Source organism: Nycticebus coucang, chromosome 22 (genome assembly GCF_027406575.1).
Source record: "Nycticebus coucang isolate mNycCou1 chromosome 22, mNycCou1.pri, whole genome shotgun sequence".
In the NCBI taxonomy this organism is placed as follows: Eukaryota; Metazoa; Chordata; class Mammalia; order Primates; family Lorisidae; genus Nycticebus; species Nycticebus coucang.
The window spans coordinates 41,753,686-41,766,519 of record NC_069801.1 but is presented as its reverse complement, the minus strand read 5'-3'; the positions used below and the strand labels follow the sequence as shown (position 1 = coordinate 41,766,519).

Here is a 12,834-nt window from a genome sequence, read left to right as displayed (position 1 = left end):
TCTGAGTCAATGTTCCTTGGGGTAGGGACTTAGCCTCTACAGTCTCTGTTAAGGTGATCACTACATATCTAGTCTGCCGCTCACTTTGCACCATCATGTAACTGCTTCAGTCTACATACAAGTCCCAGTTTGCAACTATCCCAGGCTGGTCATGCAAGTCAGATCTGTTAGAATACACATTATCTATAACTTCTGTACAGTCATGCTCAGTCTCCCTTTCACTGACTGGAAGGAGCGTGGCTTGGTTCAGGGTGTTCTTACATTAGAGAGCCAAAAATGTCCTTTAGTGTCCATTAAAGTGACTACAGAGTGTGGCACTTTCACTCTGAGATTCTGCCCTAGAGTCAGCTTATCAGCTTCTTGCACAAGGAGAGCCATAGTGGCTAGAGCCCATAAGCATACTGGCCATCCTTTTGCCACTCCATCCAACTGCTTAGAGAGGTAGGCTACAGGCCTTGGTCAGGACCCAACCAGCTGGGTTAACACACCTACAGACATCTTTCCTCTCTCTGAGATATACAGAGTGAAGGGCTTAGCCAAGTCTGGTAGCCCCAGTGCAGGTGTATTTATCAGCCTCATCTTTAGCTGGGAGAAGGCATGTTCCTGTTCTCCTCCCCATTCTAAGGGCTCTTTTTCCTTTCCTTTAGTTGCCTCCTATAAGGGCTTAGCCAAGACGGCAAAGTTGGGGATCCAAAGACAACAAAAGCTGACCGTGCCTAAGAATTCCCGAACCTGCTTTTGGCTCATGGGGGTGGGGAGGGATATAATGACCTGCCTCCATTTCACACCTAGATACCTCTACTCCTGCTGGATAGTAAATCCTAGATAATGTAAATGTTTGGACACTTTATAGCCACATACCTCTAGATGTCATAGAAGACAGTCCATGCCTCGGGCACAGTCCTCCTGGGTAGGGTGCCCTGAAAGGAGGTCATCGACATATTGGAACAGCACACATTCTAATTCCTCAGCTGGGAATTTCTGGAGGTCATGAGCCAGTGCTTCTCCAAAAATTGTGGGTGTTTTGAACCCCTGTGGCAACCTGGGTCCATGTGTACTAGATCGCAGTTTCCATGTCTGGTCTCTCCCACTGGAAAGCACACAGCTTCTGGCTCTCCAGAGCCAGCCTTATACTGAAAAAGGCATCTTTTAAGTCTAGGCAAGTGGGCCACTTGGCTTCTGCTGGCAGCAGACTCAGCAGGGTATATGGATTAGGCACCATAGAATACGGTGTTATAGTTACACTATTTACTGGGAAATTCTCATTTTAGGTTTTAGTTTTTCCTGAGGTATCTATATAGACACAATAGATAAAATTTAATACTGCATAAATTTTTCCAGTGTAGCCAACAGGTGACCTTTGTTGAGTCTTAAGGCTTCAGAGTAAATATAACTACTGTATATAATTCTATACTCTTTGTCCAGTCTCTTAGTCCCATTTAACAGATTAGTTTAGTAAAACAGTTATGTCTTATTTAATGAGTTGACATTACAGACAAGGCTGGGATTTAATACAGGTGGGCCACAGTCTCTTTTCTCTTTGAACCATTTTTTCCTTTCTCCAATTTCTCTCTTTGCTAAAGATAAAGTATAGCAGAACTAACTTAGTTGCCAAAATAAACTGTACCGTCAGTATACTGAGTCTGATTATTTGCATAAAGTGCAGTAAGAATAATTAATTATTAGCCATCTAGGCTCTTCTTTCCCTTAAAATTGGCTTTGCTGGAACCTTTTATAAGGAATCTCAGGCTGGACTTTCTTGAAAGCCTTTCATGAGCCCAAGTTTCATCTGTGCCATTAGACACCTGTATGCATTAGTTAAATGCCTCTTCTCTTGAGGTACCCAAGCACATTTTGATTCCCAGACCCGTCAGCAAGCAACCTTCTTTACTTACCACAGATCAGGAAGTGTTACCAATGGGTATCTGGCCAGTTTTCCAAAGGGCTTTTTTTATTGGCCTTATAAAGTCAACCTTAATTCCTTTACGCAGTCTGGACACCTCTGAAAATGCTATTCCAGCCAAAGCCTTGATAAAATAACCAGTGCCTTCATCATGTCCTATAGAACAAAATGGATTCTTATTAAACTTAGGCAAATAACTGTATTGTCAGAAATTGAGAATACTTACAAATGGCTTTCAAATTCCAGAGAAATCAAGGAGAGAGAAAAAAATGCATGTTTCAAATTCTGCTCATAAGTATATACATTGCTTGAAAAGCTACAAATAGCTCAAAGAACAGAAAGTTATTTTCTTGACTTCTGGAAAACAGAACATAGAAAGGCTCAACAATATTTCAAACAAAAAGTCATAACAAACTAGCCCAGTTCCATGAAACTGATTTCTGTTCTGTTTGAAGTTAGGTTAGCAACACTCCAATGAAAGTTCTAAAAATCTGCTTTTAGTCCAAAGGTATTCAATTTCCAAAGACATCAGAAATTTGAATTTGAGAGAATTCGTCAGCCTCTCTTAATATTTCTTTTTCTTTTTAGGATAAACTTTGAACTCAGACAGTTACATAAAAAAATACTTTCTTTTTTTAGATGAATTAAAATTATTACCGACAATATATGTTAGGACAGACCAATGCTTTATAGGTGAGGACAGACTAATACTTTATACATTAGGACAACAAATGCTTTATAATATTGGAACATATATATAACCATAACCCATACAAAATTATCACCATTTCATATTTGACAATGTTTCCTATATATTTTTAATAAATCAAATAAGTTTAATTTGTTTTCCATTGCCTTCCAGTGGTCTTAATATTTCAAGAAGACCAAATTTAGAGTTGTGCTTTTTTTTGTTGTTGTTGGCCCCGGGCTGAGTTTGAACCCACCAATCTTAGTGTGTGTGGTCAGCGCTGCAACTACTGCACCACGGGTGCCAAGCCCCAAATTTAGAATTTTGATTTTGGAAGGTTTGTCAAATATCAAAGGCCTAAAACATTGGTGCAGTAAGAATATTGGAACAGCACACATTCTAATTCCTCAGCCGGGAATTTCTGGAGGTTACGAGCCAGCGCTTCTCCAAAATTCGTGGGTGTTTTTAATTTTAATTTTAATTTTGAATTAAGGTTGACTTTATAAGGCCAATAAAAAAAGCCCTTTGGGAATAAGATTATAAGCCAAAAGATTTTAAAGGAAATACATGGTCAACTGGATCACATGTAAATTCTTCCACAAATTCTCTTTTATGAGCTTCATTTAACCTGCACAGACGATCTACATTCTAAACTTTCTTTAACTTTTGCCCCACCTTTCACCACTTTCTTTCTTTCTTTTTTTTTGAGCCTCAAGCTGTCAGCCTGGGTAGAGTGCTGTGGCATCACAGCTCACAGCAACCTCCAACTCCTGGGTTCAAGTGATTCTCCTGCCTCTACCTCCCAACTAGCTGGGACTATAGGTGCCTGCCATAATGCATGGCTATTTTTTGGTTGCAGCTGTTGTTGTTTGGTGGGCCTGGGCTGGATTCCAACCCTCCAGCTCAGGTGTATGTGGCTGGTACCTTAGCTGCTTGAGCCACAGGTGCTGAGCCGCCTTTCACTTTCTTACACAACCATTCTGTTTCAGTACAGATTTAGTACAAATCAGTACAATTCAGTACAAATTTTCAGTACAAAATTTATCACACAAGATTCTTTCTTTACATCATGCCATTCTCCTTTTTGTCTAATTTCTTTTACTCTCAAAAACTCAATTTAGTACAAATAGTACAATTCAGTACAAATTTTCAGTACAAAATTTATCACACAAGATTCTTTCTTTACATCATGCCATTCTCCTTTTTGTCTAATTTCTTTTACTCTCAAAAACTCAATTCCCACAAAACAGGATCTCAGTTTACCATGAAGTCACCCATTCACTGGGCCAAACTGATAATTAGAAGATTTAAAAGGCAAGAATCTTATCCTTTGACAAAGACTCAGTTTCCCCGATAATTTAAACAACTGAATTAGTACATTTTACAAATGAGAGACATTTTATGAGATATAACATTGATACAGGATTTTCCCACTCAGGGCTGGACAGGGAACCCCCATTTTTCAGGCTCAGGTAAGCTCAGACATCAGATCTCCAGGCACAAACATGTTGCAGGCCATGCCATCTGAGCCCTAGCAAGGTCATGAATAAAGCAGCCTGAAACCTTTTTAATGGCTCCACCCTGACTAAGGAGTACACACCCTAATCCCCTCCCCAGACAAAACTGCTGCAAAGACCTAATAACCTTGTCCAATGTGAGGGACTGCATTCATTTATTTGCTAGAACACCCATTCAGTTTGTAAAGGTATTTTTCCATCTACCAAATCTTGGCCAAAATATCTCTCAGGGCCAGTTATTTACCCCTAGACAAAAAACTCATGCAGGGAACCTCCGACCTGGGCCTCCTCCCCACTTCCAGAGGCTGTATACCTTAGAGACCTGTTGCTGATATGGATACAACCTTGCCTAGCGCGAGATTTACACTCTGTCCCCCAGATTTTCAAGGGCCATCCAGAGCTCAGTGGACTGCCTGAACCCCAATACTTTCCAAGGCACGGCCCCTCTGCCAATACCTCTGGTAGTCTCCTCTTCCTCTGCATGCCCCTCAGTCCAACAAAATCCCATTTTATCACTGATCTGTGGCCTGCAGGCTCAATTCTCAAATTCCTGAGACCAAAGACTCACTGAAGAAATTACAGTAACAAAACTACAACAGCATCCTTTTTAATGTCTTTTCATTTTCCCCCAAGTCCCACACGGCTACACGGCTATGTGGCCACTGCCAAAGACAGAAAGTGGAAACCTGGAACTTCCAGTTTCTCTCAGAATAGCCAGGGGGCAAAGTTAGAGCAGGGAAGAAGGGCACACTCACACATTCATTTCACCCCATGAATGGGGGGGAGGGCAAAACCCAACCTATTGTTATACTTAGTCATTCTCCAAGCACTCACATGCACACAATTCCAACCCATTTCTTAACCTGGGCAGCCTCCATTTCCCACTCGAGCTACCGCTTAGCCATAGGAGGGAACCAACACTCCCCTAGCCCCTGTGAAGGGAGGTCCAACTCCACCTTCAAAGTTCTGTCACTCACACCTCTCAACACACCTGCTGGTGATCTAATGCCCAAGGAGTTGATCAGGCTCCTTCTTCTACTAAAACTGTACTGGAATCCCAGGATTAATCATACCTTGCATTAGATGTCTCCCTGTGTAGGTACCTGTTCCTGCATGCCAGTTCCTCCCCATGTTTGACTCCTCGAAGACTCGCTAATGGGGTCCTTTCTCAGCCCAGTCGAGGCCTCCACACAGGGAGGCCAAACTGCCTCCCTGGAATGCTCAGTGGTTAACGTTGCCCAGGCCGATCAGGGTTCCCCAGATGGGTGTCCAGAGGATTGGCGGCAACTACCAGGTGCGTCTTCTCTCCAAGGATGATCTTGCTTCCCGGTCAGGGAACCAAAAATGTTGCAGGAAGCCAAGGCCCAATGGAGAGAAAGAGCACCCAAACACCATGTTTATAAGAGGAAGGGCTTTATTCAACAGTCGGGAGGGAGCTTACGGCATAGAATTCCAAATTTTTTTTTTTTTTTTTTGTAGAGACAGAGTCTCACTTTATAGCCCTTGGTAGAATGCCGTGGCATCACACAGCTCACAGCAACCTCCAACTCCTGGGCTTCAGCAATTCTCCTGCCTCAGCCTCCCGAGCAGCTGGGACTACAGGCGCCCGCCACAACGCCTGGCTATTTTTTGGTTGCAGTTCAGCCGGGCTGGGTTTGAACCCGCCACCCTCGGTATATGGGGCCGGCGTCTTACCAACTGAGCCACAGGCGCCGCCCTTTTTTTTTCTTTTTTGCATTTTTTGGCCGGGGCTGGGTTTGAACCCACCACCTCCAGTATACGGGGCCAGCACCCTACTCCTTTGAGCCACAGGCGCTGCCCTGAAGAATTCCAAATGGTCATGCTCCCCGACTGGCTTGGTCTCTCTTTTTATCGACAGTCAAAATGTTCCACCCTACAGGTACCCTTCTCATTGGCCAGTTTGAATCAAGTGGGAGATGCTATTCCAGCCCCTACAGAACTACAGGATTTCACAGAACTTTGAATTTCCAAGTTCCAGGAAGTTAAGTTTACACATTCCCAAGAGCTGAGTTACCGAGTAGTTACCTACTGAGAGGACCCTGCAGGTGTATCCTTGTGGTCTCCTGGAGAAGACCTGTTCTTCTAGACCTCAACCTTCTTGCGTATCCTCTCTCAACTCAGGACAGCTCTGATGCAAAAGTAGGGGCATTAGACTCTGTCTCACAATGAAATGACCATCTTTATTCCACTGTAGTATTTTCTTTTTTCTTCACTGAGACAGAGTCTTACTCTGTGACCTGGGCTAGTGTATAGTGGTGTCTTAACTCACTGCAACTTAAACTCCTGGGCTCAAGCAATTCTCCTGCCTCAGCTTCCTGAATACAGGTGCATGCCACCATGCCTGGCTAATTTTTTTGTTTTTTTGTAGAGAGGAGGTCTTGCTGTTGCTGGGCCAGGTCTTGAATTCCTGGCCTCAAGCTATCCTTATAGCCTTGGCCTTCCAAAGTGCTAAGATTGCAGGTGTGAGTCACCTAGCCTGGCCTCTATTGCAGTGTCTTTCATAACCTCAATGTTTGGTGGCTAGGATAGTAAGAAAATGCTTACTGTGCCCATCTTTAGAAACTATTGTTTAAAAAAATCTGTTAACCTCATTCTGTTAACTCTCAGGTTTCTCTATAAATAATTATTATTCATTATATTTCATATTCTTCCCCCCTAATTAATTATTTTGCTAGTATTTCCAATACAACATAGCTTTGTTATTCCCAAATTGGTCACCTTTTCTAGCCCTATCATTTCTCTTATAAGAATCCTTGTTCTTCTAGATAAAAAAAAAAAAAATATATATATATATATATATGTATAGAGAGAGAGAGAGAGAGTTCACTTTGACTTTTTCTCATCACTTGAATTTTTTTTTTTTTTTTTTTTGAGACCAGGATCTGATGCCCAGCCTAGAATCAGTGACATGATTATAGCTCACTGCAGTAATCCTCCTGCTTCAGCCACCCAAGTAGCTGGGATTATTGGCACGTGCTTCTGCACCTGCTCATTTTTTTAGTAAAGACAGGGCTCCTGCTTTTGCCCAGGCTGGTCTTAAACTTCTGGCCTCAAATGATCTTCCCACCTTATCCTCCCAAAGTGCTGAGATTACAGGCATGAGTTGTCACATTTGGCCTCATCACTTGAATTTAATTATTCCCCAGTCCTATCCTGTTTTTTTCTTTGTGATATTTTCCTTTTTTTTTTTCAAAGACAGAGTCTCATTATGTCACCCTCGGTAGAGTGCCGTGGCATCACAGCTCACAGTAACCTCAAACTCTTGGGCTTAAGTAATTCTCTTGCCTCAGCCTCCCTAGTAGCTGGGACTATAGGTCCCTGCCACAACACCCTGTTTCAGTTGTCACTGTTGTTTAGCAGGCCCCGACCGGGCTTGACCTGCCACCTTCGGTGTATGTGGCTGGTGCCCTTCTCACTGAGCTACTGGCCCTGAGCCTATTATTTGTTTTTTTTGAGACACTCTCACACTGTTGGCCTGGGCAGAATGCTGTGGTGTCATAATAGCTCACAGCAACCTCAAACTCTTGGGCTCAGGTGATCCTCTTGCCTCAGCTTCCTGAGTTGCTGAGACTATAGGCACCCGCCATGATGCCTGGCTAATTTTTTCTATTTTTAGTAGAAATGGGGTATCTCTCTTGCTCAAATTGGTCTTGAACTCCTACGCTCAAAGGATCCTTCCCCTTCAGCCTCCAAGAGAGCTAGGATTATAGACGTTATAGCCACCATGCCTGGCCTGTGATATCTTTCTAATTATTTTTCTTTCTCTTCATACTAACTGCCATGATTTTATGCCATATTTGGATTCCTACAAATGCTTTGTAGTTGGGTTTGCTGTTTCTAGTCTTTCTTTGCTTCATTGTTTATGTACCACTGTTGGAATAATCTTCATTAGGCATAATGTGATGCTTCTGTCTAAAAGTTTCTGTTTAGTATTCTAGACCACCTCTAATCTGGTTTCAGAATATGAATAGCTCCCTTTAGTAGGTGGATCTTTTTGCTGTTTTCTGCGCATTTTGGCTTTACATGTACCTTCTAGGACTAGGAATGCCCTGATTTTTCTTCTTCCTACTCTTCAAGCTGTGTCAAATCCCAGGTTCTCTAATGGAACTCAGTCTCCTGGATAGGAGACCGAGTGATAATGCCCTATGTGGCTGGGCCCATAGTGCATATGCTTAGGATATGTTTATAGTCAATTGTCTAGTATAGACCCAGCTCTAGGAAAACTGAATTAGCCATAGTGCAAAGAATCAGAAATCAAAAATAGTGTGAAATGTCGCATCTCAAATTCTTTTACAATTAGATATTTATTTCACTTAAACTTCTACTTGCAAAAAAATGTTTCTACAAATACATTTTGGCATTTACTTTACTTTTAAAAAAGGTAACTTTTATTTAATTTTTTGCTTTGGTTATTTAGTAATAAAAAATCTATAAATAAATTGTTCTACATGTTTTCTCTTATTTTTAGTAACTCTTTATGACATTTGCAAAAAAAGAATTTGAGGTTGGCAATCTAACTCACAAATAATAGAAGAATTTATTTAGTTTGCTTTGTCCAAAGCAGTTTTTCCCTGGCTTGCTTGCTTGTTTCTGGTTCATTTATTCATCAAAAAAAAAAAAAATGTTTATTTGGTTTGTATAATGTGTCTGGCACTATTCCAGATGCTAGAAATACGATAATGAACAACAACAAAAAAAATCCTGCCCTCATGGAATTTACATTTTAATCAGCAAGGAGTGGGCAGAGGAGTTAGATTAAACAAGAAAAGAAATTGTAATCTGTATGGTGAGAAGTCCTGGATGGTTTGCAATTTTAAATATATGGACCGAGGCTTGGTGCCTGTAGCTCAGCGGCTAGGGTGCCAGCCAAGTACACAGGAGCTGGCAGGTTTGAATCCAGCCCAGGCCTGCCAAACAACAATGACAACTACAACCAAAAAATAGCTGGGCATTGTAACAGGTGCTTGTAGTCCCACCCACTTTGGGAAGCTGTGGCAAGAGAATCACTTACGCCCAAGAGTTTGAGATTGCTGTGAGCTATGACGCCATAGTGCTCTACCCAGGGTGACAGCTTGAGACTCTGTCTTAAAAAAAAAATATGGACCTAGAGGACCTCATAGAAGAGGCAAGAACTTAAGGAGATGAGAAAACTCACTGCATGGATATGAAAGTGTTCTAGGCAGTGAGAATACCATGTGCAAAGACTGTGTACTTAATCTGTTTGAAGAAATGAAAGGAGGGTAAAGTGGAGAGAATAAAGAGAACTATAGTAAGGGGATAGAGAGGAAACACAGGCCAGATCATAGAGTCATATAGACAGACCAGTAGCAGAACTTTAGCTTTTACACAGGATGAATGTGGAGTCTTTGGAGGTTTTGTGACTTATATTTTAATGAGATCATCCTGGCTATGGTTTGGTAAATAACTGAAAAAAGTAAAAGGGTGAGAGCAGGAAGATCAGTTAAGAGACTATTTCATGAATATTGTGAAATAAATAAAAGCAGCAAAAAAAGATGAAAGATAATGATAACTTAGATGAGAATAGTAGCAGCAGAGCTAGTGATTCTGACTCTTATTTTAAAAGTAGGGAAAAAAAAACAACCCAAAACCTGCTTTTCTGATGCATTGGATATAGGGTATACAAAGATGAAAGAAGTCAAGGATAACTGTGAGGATTTTGGCCTGAACACCTAAAGAATATAGTTGCTGTTAATGGAAATGGGGAAGACTATAGGAAATACAGATATGAGATGACAATTGAGATGATCAAGAGTTCCATTTTGGTTGGGCACAGTGGCTCACACCTGTCATCTCAACATTCTGGGAGGCCCACGCTGGAGGATTGCTTGAGCTCAGGAGTTTGAGACTAGCCTGAGCAAGAGTAAAACCCTGTTCTACCAGAAATAGAAAAAATTATCTGAGTGTGGTGGCACTTGTAATCCCAGCTACTAAGGAGACTAAGGCAGGAGAATTGCTTGAGCCTAAGAGCTTAAGGTTGCAGTGAGCTGGGATGATGCCACTTTAGCCCAGGTGATAGACCGATATTCTGTCTCAAAACAAAACAAAAAGAACAAAAAAAGAGTTCAGTTTTAAACAGGTTTAAATTTCAGATATTTAGTGAACATACAAGTAGAGGTATCTTCTTAGAGTATCAGTGTTTGAAGGAAGACTCTTTCTTGTTTAGATTATGTTTGTCAAATCATTAGAAAACATTTCATTGATTTGGAAGGACACATTTTTCCCCTGTTGTATTACTGCCTGAGTAACAACAACAACAAAATCATTAAGTTGTCCTCCCCCTCCCTTCCCTTTTCCTTCCCCTTCTCTCCTTTTTCTTTTTCTTTCTCTCAACAAAGTCTCACTGTGTCACCCAGGCTGGAGTGCAATGGTATGATCATACTTTGTCATTGTTGTTTAGCAGGCCTGGGTCGGGTTCGAACTCGCCAACCCCCGTGTATGTGGCTGGCACCCTAACCACTGAGCTACGGGCACAGTTCAAAAGCTACTGCAGCTTTCAACTCTTGGTCTCAAATGATCCTCCCACCTCAGCCTCCAGAGTAGCTGGGACTACAGGCAACTGCCATACTCGGCTAATTATTTTTTGTACAGACAAGTATCACTGTATTGTGTGAGCTTGTCTTAACTCCTGGCCTCAATGATCCTCTTGCCTCCATCTCTTAAAGTTCTGGGATTAAATACCTGAGCTACCGCACTTGGCCGGTTTTTCTTACTAAATGCTTTTTATGTGTCAGGGCCTGCTAAGCCTTTTCTTTTTGGCTCCCTCTCAATATATTGTTTAATTATCATGCAATCCCATGAAATAGGTGATTGTTTTTCCATTTTATAGTTGAGAAATCAGAGGCATAGAAAGAGATTAATTTACCTAAGGTCTCTTAGCTAAGTGGCAGAGCTGAGCTTTAAATCAAATTCTGACTGACTATAATCCTGTACTTATACTAAACTTAAAGCTCCTTGGATTTGGCTATTGTTAGTAACTGGCACATAAAGGTATATAGTAAATATTTGTTAGGTGAATGGATCAATTAATGAATGAATACTGTTCCTCAATACTCTAGTTTCCAACAGTCAAACTGCTAGCCACAAAGATATCTGTCTGAGATTTCAAGGTCAGTTTGGCCATGAATCTTTGCACAATGTTGGTATGAGAGGACAGGAGAAAGATTTAAAAGGTTATTTTGGGGGGGATTTCTAGCTAATTATTCTCCTAATCCCTTCATGATTGTTAAACTAAATTACTACATGCTTTTTATGCATTTATCTGACAGTTGAAATCATAGAGCTTTTTTTGAGTTAGGTTGTTTCTAATAGATTTGTCAAGTGTGTTTTTCTTAGCATGATAAGTAGCATTGTTCCCAGGAGTTGGATCTGCATTGGCTCTTGAGAGCTATTCCTGCTTTGGCGTCTGTAGCAAGTAGGATTATGGAAGGAGGGTGGTTTCCCAATATATTTTAACATTCCTACTACTTGGGGGCCTTTGGCATTCCTGCACCTGATACATATTTACTTTCTCTTTATGTTGGTCTTTTCCTGTTATCCTGTTTCCATTGTTTACTTAGATAAGAAATTCTTAGATTAGTGGTTTCCAAAGTCTGTCATAGGCATTTATTTTGTTATGTGCTTATTTTAGGTCATCTCACCCTCCTGTAGCAATTACTTAGGAAGAAATAATTATTAAGCAGATAACTATGTGAAGGACCAGTTTAGTGAATTTCAAAAAAAAAAAAAAATGAGAAGCTATTCTATAAAGGTGGCAGAATAATTTTCTGAAGTTTTTTGTAGTACTTGACACAGTAGCTGCTCTCACTAAATGTTAAATGAATCAGTAATTTACAAAAGTATTAGTATAATACTGAGCTCTGTGGCTAGGTGCCCGTAGCTTAGTAGTTAGGGCGCCAGCCACATACACCAGGGTTGGCGGGTTTAAACCCAACCTGGACCTGCTAAACAACAATGACAACTGCAACAAAAAAATAGCTGGGCATTGTGGCGGGCACCTGTAGTCCCAGCTACCTGGGAGGCTGAGGCCAGAGAATTGCTTATGCCCAAGAGTTTGAGGTTGCTGTGAGCTATGATGCTATGGCACTCTACCAAGGGCAACATAGTGAGACTGTCTCAAAACAAACAAACAAACAAAAAACTAAGCTCTTGTACAAAAGATAGTTCTCTTTTCCTTTATTCCTGACCTCTCCCTTTTTTTTACATCTTATCAATCACCACTATGTCCTGTCCATCTTACCTCCGTACTATCTTGAATCCATTTATTTTATGCCAATTCCTTTTGCCATTATAATGTCATAGCCTTTTAACTAGTCTCTCTGTTAGCCTTGTTTCACACCTTAAATCTATAGGCAGAGTGGTCCTTCTTAAATACAAATCTTTTCTTCTTCTTTGTTTTACTATCTTACCTATTTTTAAGTGTACATGTCAGTAGTTAGCATTAAATATTTCCACACTGTGTGCAACAGATCTCCAGACGTTTTCTTTTTTTCTTTTAGAGACAAGGTCTTGCTATGTTGCCCAAGCTGGAGTGCAGTGACTATTCACAGGTTCAGTCATAAAGCACTATAGCCTTGAACTCCTGGGCTCAAGTGATCCTCCTGCCTCACTCTCCCAAGAAGGTGGGACTACAAGCATGTGCTATCACCAGTTCGTTTTCATCTTGTAAAATAGAAACTCTATCCCAT

General features: G+C 41.1%; 1 protein-coding gene across 3 annotated transcripts in view; it reads left to right on the top strand.

The window, feature by feature from the left end:
- TESK2 (testis associated actin remodelling kinase 2) overlaps positions 1 to 12,834 on the top strand; it is a 176,508-nt gene that overhangs the window by 135,353 nt on the left and 28,321 nt on the right. The window lies entirely within an intron of this gene.